This window comes from Engystomops pustulosus, chromosome 9 (assembly GCF_040894005.1).
Source record: "Engystomops pustulosus chromosome 9, aEngPut4.maternal, whole genome shotgun sequence".
Lineage (NCBI taxonomy): Eukaryota > Metazoa > Chordata > Amphibia > Anura > Leptodactylidae > Engystomops > Engystomops pustulosus.
In genome coordinates, this window is record NC_092419.1 from 95,356,577 (window position 1) to 95,365,098 (window position 8,522).

General features: G+C 45.4%; 1 protein-coding gene across 1 annotated transcript in view; it reads right to left on the minus strand.

The window, feature by feature from the left end:
• Positions 1 to 834, minus strand: part of BGN (biglycan) — a 35,899-nt gene extending 35,065 nt beyond the window's left edge. The window contains exon 1 of the mRNA XM_072124034.1: positions 527 to 834. The gene's annotated coding sequence lies outside the window, so the exon portion shown is untranslated. The remainder of the gene's footprint in view (positions 1 to 526) is intronic.
• Between the last annotated feature and the right edge of the window lie 7,688 nt (positions 835 to 8,522).

Here is an 8,522-nt window from a genome sequence, read left to right on the forward strand (position 1 = left end):
TCTACGCTTCTAAGAAAAAGTTCTATACACATGAAATCTAAGCGAGATCCTGTGGTTTCTCTGCTGGTGGTTACTGGAAGCTCAATACTTGTCAGTCCTTCCTGTGCATTTCCACTGTCTCATTCATTGACTTCAGAACTTCCTCAAGAATCTCTGCAGCCCTTTCACCAAAAACTGCCAATTATACCCTCGCAACAATGTACCACATCAAACCCTGCGCATACCAATGAAGAAACCTCTATTGACTACGGTGATGACTCTCCTCCACCATGTCCCCAATTATTATTCACGTGGGAATTCGTTCCGATCAAATATCTGATGCTAACATTATAAGAATACGAAAAAAAGAGCCAAACATTTTTTTTTTTAAAATATCCAAAAAGTAGCAATATTTCTAAATACAATCTACGATGAGAATATAATAACTGATTCTAAATTGTATATTGTGGTTCCACAATCTGTTGACCTTCTGGATGAAGCTCCAGCTCTATGACTTCCATCACTATGGTAGAAAGTTTTACTGTACCTTGTCCTCTTTCTTCTGACTCCAGATAAAGTTTTCCTCCCAGTTGTAGAATTTTGAAGACAGTATAAAGTTTCCAAAAAGACTGTCCCTGTCCCCAGAGGAGTTTATTGTTCCTCAAGCGGTTTCTTCTTGACTCCCAATTCTTGTGTTTGGGAAGGAGGCTCCCACCCTGCTGCCCCCCTTAGTCTGACTGACTGGACTGGTGCTGTTAGCTGCAGGGTTTTGTGTGTGAGGTTTAAAGATGTAATTTCCTTGCAGACGGCACAGCGCTCTATGCTCGGGTTGCATTTACCTCCTCCTCCCTTCTCCAGATAGAAGACATGTAAACGACTTGAGGTTTTCAATGACATGTGGCTTTTATCATCACACCTGCCAAAAAAATAACAAAAAAATCCCTCATCTGCCGCACGATCTTCCTCCAAATGTTTTTCCGCAATGAAAAATATCCTCAGGAAAAGTAAAAAAAAAAATAAGAGCCATTCCCGTGTTTGTTTTGCTTTGATTAGAGTGAGTGGCGGGTTGTGTACATAGTCTACTCCGAGGCTACGTAATGGGGTTGTGGATGGCGCCAAGACTTTAAACACACATGGACCAATCTGGGCCCGATACCATGGCCTAATCTGGGACCAATACCATGGCTCCATAGTCCATACATTGGCCCAACTTATGGCCTTATCGGGTTCCCTTTAAATAAGTGAGGCTCAGCTGCAATGCCACATCTATACATAAGTCATTTCATTCTATCTTCGACTAATTTGATAATTTTCTAAGTAGGACAGTTCCCTCGGAGGTTATTCTAGCCGCCTTTTCGGACCTACTGATGAATTTAGGACAGATAAACAGTAAACACACATTCCCTCGTAACAATCGTGATGATGTTCAGTAAAACAGTCACTGATATGACTCTCCTGTCGCCCTCTAATTACAACGTATTGTCACTTTATAGGTCACTTCCTAAAGGAGTCCCTGTCTGCACTGTCCTATATGCTTTGTTATATAATAAAGTACTAAATGTTCTCACACAAGTAGCGTCCATTACTTGGCCATGATTCTTATGCCTCATTACAAGGAGTATGTAAAAGTACTATAAACCACAAGAAACAGGGGCGTAACTACAGCGGTAGCAGCCATAGCGGCTGCCATGGGGCCCACAGTGTCAGGGGGCCCTGTCATCCGGCCTGACACATTAAAGAATGGAGGATGTGCACCTTTGTGCACATTGTTTATCATAATGGGGGTCATTTACTAAGGGCCCGAATTGCATTTTTCTGGGGGCTGCACGAATTTTTCCGTTTTGCACCGATTTTCCGTTACTCACCAGCTGGGGTTAACCTGCAACATCAGACATGACCTACGGAGAAAAGTGGTGCTGTTACTATAATGATAAGGCATGGGACTCTCTAGAGTTTCTTCTAGACTGTAGGGCACTTTAAATACACATACATCTGTGAGCCCCATGAAAAATTTGTAGCGGGTCCTACAACTATCATGCATTATATATAGTGTTCCACATAGGTGGGGGGCTCTTTATGGGGCCCCTAGGTCTCCTGGGCCTGGGTGCCTTGTTAGAACCAATGTTGGTTGAGAGTACAGCTAAAAAGAACATCAATGGATCCATGTTTCTTTCTTGAGAAGTTCTTGATTCCCCTAAATCTCCTAAGCTTAGGTGCCTTCTCACACCAATATTAGGTAAGGTAAGGGTTCAGCTAAAGGGAAAATAAATGGACCTCCTTCCCGTGACTGTGATTACCCTCCAGTCTCCAGGGCCGAGTTGCCTTGTTAGAACCCATATAAGATCAATTTAGAGCTAAATAAAACATATATGATCTCATTTCAATGACTGGGATATTGGGGTTATTTATCATTTGTTCTCCTGGGCTTTTTTGGAGTAGAGTCCCAGAAAAGTCACATTGGGGCAGATTTACTTACCCGGTCCATTCGCGATCCAGCGGCGTGTTCTCTACGGTGGATTTGGGTCTTCCGGCGATTCACTAAGGCAGTTCCTCCGACGTCCACCAGGTGTCGCTGCTGCGCTGAAGCCCGCCGAGGTCCGCCGGAGTTCACGATCCATTGCTGGGTGCAGGTAAGCGCGTGTCCAGCGACACTTTTTTTTTAAATGCGGTGGTTTTTCCGAATCCGTTGGGGTTTCGTTCGGCCACGCTCCCCGATTTCCAATCCGTTCGCGTGCGCCAAAAAAACAGGGCAATTCAGGGAAAATCGGGGCAAAACGGAAAAATTCAGGTAACCCGACAAAAAAACGCGTTTGGGCCCTTAGTAAATAACCCCCATTGAGGTTTTTTTGACTTTTCACTGCTAAAACGTCTCACACGGCTATTTCCACCACTTCATTAATCTGAGCAGTTTGGGCCTTCAAGAGGGCCCATGACCACGTACCAAATTTTGTACTGAGAAGGACCTTCACCCATGAAATCCTCATACATCTCTTTATGCTCTCAATCCACATGTACACAAGAGATATTTCAGGACCTTTGAAGATCCTCCAAAGGTCCCAAAACCGCAGATTGAAAGCAGACAGAAAGGATCCATCCTCCATTCTGGTGCTAAAGAATCCAGTAGGCTAGTAGGGGCTATAATATTCAAACAGCCCCGGGCCCATGGCAGTCTTACTCCGCCTCTGGACATAAATATAGAACTACTGCTAGTCCAACACCATTACAAAGACTTTTTTGCAAAAAGTCCCATAAAAAGTCTCATAGTTACTCCAGTCCTCTGCTGGAGTATGTGCTGTGACTTTTTATACATTTTAAGACTTTTTTGGGACTTTTTGAAAAAAAAAGACAGAAAGTAGAAGTAAGAACATTAATTAAAGGGCCAAAGACAATTTAATGAACCTGATGGACAGCCGAGCTCCAAAAATGGCCATAGAACTGTCCCAAGGAGCCACCTAATGATACATAACCTCCAATGTTCGGCATCCATGTTCTGGTTCTAGGGTAGCTGTTCATAACTGACTTGTCTTCTTTGACTAGATGGACTTTTTGATGACATGAAGGAATCTGGACATTGTAATGCCTAGACGTCACAAGACTTGGACAATACTGTATGCACTCACCTCCACAGAGAGTTGCCTCCTGTTAGTGAAGTATGAGGCATACCTCACATTCCATAACTTCCCCATCCCAAAACATTTTCCCTGGAGCCAGTGATTTGCTATCAGCGTTGTATCTCAGAAACCTCTAAATCAGACACGTCTTCTGGCAAGTGCATGGCAGGTGACGTGCCAATATACAAGTGACTGGCCAAATATTTCACTGTTAGTCATGCCAAATGTTAGCCTTGACCGGTCAAAGGTCGTCCTTTCATCACAATACAAGAGCCCGAGGGTCTTTTTTTTTCCCTCTGACTTTCTCTCTGGAAATTATAGTCTGAACTAAAAAAAAATCAGAAATCATTTATAGATTAAGAAATATCGTATATACTGAAGTATAAGCCGACCCAAGTATAAACAGAGGCCCCCAATTTTACCACAAAAATCTGGAAAAAACTATTGACTCGACTATAAGCCGAGGGTGGGAAATGCATTGGTCACAGCCTCCCCAGTATATAGCCTGCCGGACCCTGCCCCATAGTATATAGCCAGCACGTGCCCCCCAGTATATAGCCTGCCAGCCCATATCCCCCAGTATATAGCCAGCCCCCTGCCCCAGTATATAGCCAGCCCCCTCCCCCAGTATATAGCCAATCCCTTGCCCCAGTATATAGCCTGCAGCGGGGGAAGCGAGAAAGGGGAGTTTTGATTTTTTTTTACTCGAGTATAAGCCGAGTTTGGGGTTTCAGCACATTTTTTGGTGCTGAAAAACTAGGCTTATACTCGAGAATATATGGTATGTCAATATTTGAATGCACACTATGGTGTATAATGTTGAAATATCCAGTACCAGTCAGAGTGGAGTCTTAATGTAATGAGATGATGAGTGATGAGGATTTAGGCTTCATACATGAAATGCGTTGGTAACAGAAATGTATATATGCTTCCTTAAAGAACTCTCGGAAAAGCTGTACAAACTACTCCGGAGACGTGTAATCCATAAGCATCTGGAATGAACGCTGAGGTCATGGCAAGAGTGAGGCTCGCCAGGGTCCGCAGTATGTAAACTGCACCATGGTGATGGAGTGCGACCTTCCTAGATAAAACAAAAAACATGCAGGCTGCAGTAGTGTGGAAGGAGAAAATTGTACATGTCTTAAAGGAAATCTTACACCAGGATCAATGACTGTAAACCCAGCACACTTACATGCTGGTGTGTGCCCCCTCTGGTAAGATCCTCTCTTCATTTAGTTTCTTCTGGCTTTAAAAATCAGAAAATGAGCCTCAGAGGCTCTGGGCTTCATAGCTGAGTCAGAGCCTCTGATTTTTAAGCCTTTTTTTGGTAAAAACAAGGGCAAAAGAAGCTAAAAAAAAGGCGGATCTGCCAGAGCTGACACACACACAGACAGTATGAGTGTGCTAGTTTTATAAACCTTGATCCTGATGATAGATTTTAAGTATGTGTCATTAACCCCTTCCTGATGCGCGTTGTATTATTATGGGAGCGGGAGGACAGAGAGGGTTCACAGACTAAGCCCTCTCTGTACCATGTGGGTGTTTGCTGCATATTGCAACAAACACCCACTGGTAACACCATGTAAATGCCTCCGGCAAAGCTGCAGAAGGCATTAAAATCCTGGTGGCGCGTGGGCGCCACCATTTTGGATTCGATTGCTGCCCCTGTGAGCTCATTGGGGGGCGATGAGCTCACAGATTGGTGGTTATGATAGCCTCGGGTCATACGAAGACCTGTGACTGTCTAGTTTTAACCCATTCATTACAATGTGCTATCTGATCAGTCTCTACTATGGCAGTATATGGTAGAATCAATCAGACAACCTAGGGTTAAAGTGCCCTAGGGGGTTTGAAAAACAGTGAAAAAAAAAATCAAAAATTTTAATTAAAAAACATAAAAATTCTAATCATTCCCCTTTCCCTAAAACGGATTAAAAATATAAACAAACAGTAAAAACCATAAACATGTTAGGTGTCACTAGAGATGAGCGAGCACTAAAATGCTCGGGTACTCGTTATTCGAGACGAACTTTTCCCGATGCTCGAGTGCTCGTCTCGAATAACGAACCCCATTGAAGTCAATGGGAGACTCGAGCATTTTTCAAGGGGACCAAGGCTCTGCACAGGGAAGCTTGGCCAAACACCTGGGAACCTCAGAAAAGGATGGAAACACCACGGAAATGGACAGGAAACAGCAGGGGCAGCATGCATGGATGCCTCTGAGGCTGCTTAAACGCACCATTATGTCAAAATTATGGGCAACAGCATGGCCATGAAAGAGTGACAGAATGAAGCTAGATAGCATCTAAAACATCCAATAATTGACCCTGACACTATAGGGGACGGCATGCAGAGGCAGCGGCAGCAGGCTAGAGAGTGTCATGGCGACATACCCTAAATGGACTCAGGCTTCAAACCAATGGGTGGCAGAGAGGAACCAAAGGAGGTGAGCAAGAAGCGCTCAAATAATATCGGTACATGATAAAAGTTTGCCAGTATATTTTGTGGATTACACAGCAGGGTGGCGACAAAGTTAACATGGAAGCCATGAAAACAACCCAAAATTCTGCCTGACACAGCTCGTTTGATAAGGGGACCATGTATGGAGGCAGTGAACTAGTAGTAGATTAAAGGTGCTGCAGTTAAAACTATGTTAGTTGGATCTTGGCATGGAGCTGGCGCTCCGCTGCCAGGCGAGCTTTCGCCAATCCAAGCCCCTGTCTCTAGGCTACTCCCCAAACAGCACTTCTAAGAACCTTTTGTATAAGATCAAGTGTAGTAGCGTTCTTATAAGTTTAGGATATGCCGGGTGAGGGGAATGTAAACAGATGCGCAAGAAGCGCTGAAATAATATCGGTAAATGATAAAAGTTTGCAAGTATATTTTGTGGATTACACAGCAGGGTGGCGACAAAGTTAACAAGTTTGATGTGGAATGCCCTGTAATAGCTCTTGGGCGGTGTGCCTTTTATCGCCTAGGCTCAGCAGTTTGAGCACCGCCTGCTGTCGCTTAGCGACGGCACTGCTGCTGTGCCTAGAGCTACCGACTGATGGCGCCATGCCCACGGATGGTAATTCGGAGGAGGAGGAGGTGGAAGAGGGTTGGGAGGAGGTATAGTAGGCCTTTGAGACCTGGACCGAGGTAGGCCCCGCAATTCTCTGCGTCGGCAGTATATGACCAGCCCCAGGGTCAGACTCGGTCCCAGCCTGCACCAAGTTAAGTGTAGTAGCGTTCTTATAAGTTTGGGATATGGCGGGTGTGGGGAATGTAAACAGATGCGCAAGAAGCGCATGATGCGCATGGAGCTGGCGCTCCGCTGCCAGGCGAGCTTTCGCCAATCCAAGCCCCTGTCTCTAGGCTACTCCCCAAACAGCACTTTTGTATAAGATCAAGTGTAGTAGCGTTCTTATAAGTTTAGGATATGCCGGGTGAGGGGAATGTAAACAGATGCGCAAGAAGCGCTGAAATAATATTGGTAAATGATAAAAGTTTGCCAGTATATTTTGTGGATAACACAGCAGGGTGGCGACAAAGTTAACAAGTTTGATGTGGAATCCATGAAAACAACCCAAATTTCTGCCTGACACACCTCGTTTGATAAAGGGACGATGTATGGAGGCAGCTATATGGACGACTTTTGGAGGTAGCAATGGAGACAACGTGTGGAGGCTGCTATGGAGACAATTTAATTTGGACAGTGCCTGTATGTGGCAGTCCCAAAAATTTTTCAAACCAGAGGAGCAGGTAGGTGGCCCTCCAGTAAAATGGAATAGATTGAGTGCCTGTATGTGGCAGTCCAAAAAAATTTTCAAACCAGAGGAGCAGGTAGGTGGCCCTCCAGAAAAATTGAATAGATTGAGTGCCTGTATGTGGCACTCCCAAAAATTGTTTAAAACAGAGGACCGGGTAGGTGGCCCTCCAGAAAAATTAAATGCATAAAGTACTATAGCTAGAGCCAGTGGGCCCTGTCAAAAAATAGCCAGTTTCCTCTGCTTTACTGTACAAAGAGGAGGAGAAGGAGGAAAATGAGGAGGAGGAGGAGTGGATCAATTATTCAGGTTGAGCTTCCTTCACCTGGTGGAGATTGGAAATTATGAGAAATCCAGGCTTTATTCATCTTAATAAGCGTCAGCCTGTCAGCGCTGTCAGTCGACAGGCGTGTACGCTTATCGGTGATGATGCCACCAGCTGCACTGAAAACCCGCTCGGACAAGACGCTAGCGGCAGGGCAGGCAAGAACCTCCAAGGCGTACAGCGCCAGTTCGTGCCACATGTCCAGCTTTGAAACCCAGTAGTTGTAGGGAGCTGTGTGATCATTTAGGACGATGGTATGGTCAGCTACGTACTCCCTCACCATCTTTCTGTAAAGATCAGCCCTACTCTGCCGAGACTGGGGACAGGTGACAGTGTCTTGCTGGGGTGACATAAAGCTGGCAAAAGCCTTGTAAAGCGTACCCTTGCCAGTGCTGGACAAGCTGCCTGCTCGCCTACTCTCCCTCGCTACTTGTCCCGCAGACCTACGCACTCTGCCGCTAGCGCTGTCAGAAGGGAAATACTGTTTCAGCTTGTGCACCAGGGCCTGCTGGTATTCATGCATTCTCACACTCCTTTCCTCTGCAGGGATGAGAGTGGAAAGATTTTGCTTGTACCGTGGGTCCAGGAGAGTGAACACCCAGTAATCGGTGCTGGAATAAATTCTTTGAACGCGAGGGTCACGGGATAGGCAGCCTAGCATGAAATCTGCCATATGCGCCAGAGTCCCAACGCGTAAGAATTCACTCCCCTCACTGGCCTGACTGTCCATTTCCTCCTCCTCCAACTCCTCCAACTCCTCTTCTTCTGCCCATACACGCTGAACAGTGAAGGACTCAACAATGGTCCCCTCTTGTGTCTCGCCAACATTCTCCTCCTCTTCCTCCTCATCCTCCTCCA